Genomic DNA, 467 nt, shown 5'->3' with positions numbered 1-467 from the left:
AATATTATCCTGTCATGTATAGCATGTAGTGTGTGGCCATGAACATTTTAGAATGTCTCTGTAAATATGAATAAATGCTCGATGAAACAACATTGTTGCTTGTGAGCAGGATCAAACTATTGTTTCTGGCTATATATGCATCCATGCATAGTTTAACGGGGTAGAAACGTGACAGGTAGGAAAAAAGATCCTGTCCCAAAATATCTCCAACCCCTTTTAAATATTATCCGTCATTTGTAACATGTAGTGTGTGTGGCCTTGACATTTTTGCATGTCTCTGTAAATATGAATAATGCTCGATGAGACAAAAATGTTGCTTGTGAGCAGGGATCAAACTAATTGTTTTTCACTATATGTGCATCTCATGACAACTAAGAATGTTGCTGTCAGGGGAGTTTCTCCTATATTCAATGAGAAACAAAGTCAAATGAGGACCGGGGCTTCAAACCACCAACCAGCCAATGTCA

The sequence above is a fragment of the Triplophysa rosa genome, linkage group LG14 (assembly GCF_024868665.1).
Source record: "Triplophysa rosa linkage group LG14, Trosa_1v2, whole genome shotgun sequence".
NCBI classification, from domain to species: Eukaryota; Metazoa; Chordata; class Actinopteri; order Cypriniformes; family Nemacheilidae; genus Triplophysa; species Triplophysa rosa.
This window is presented reverse-complemented; position numbering follows the sequence as displayed.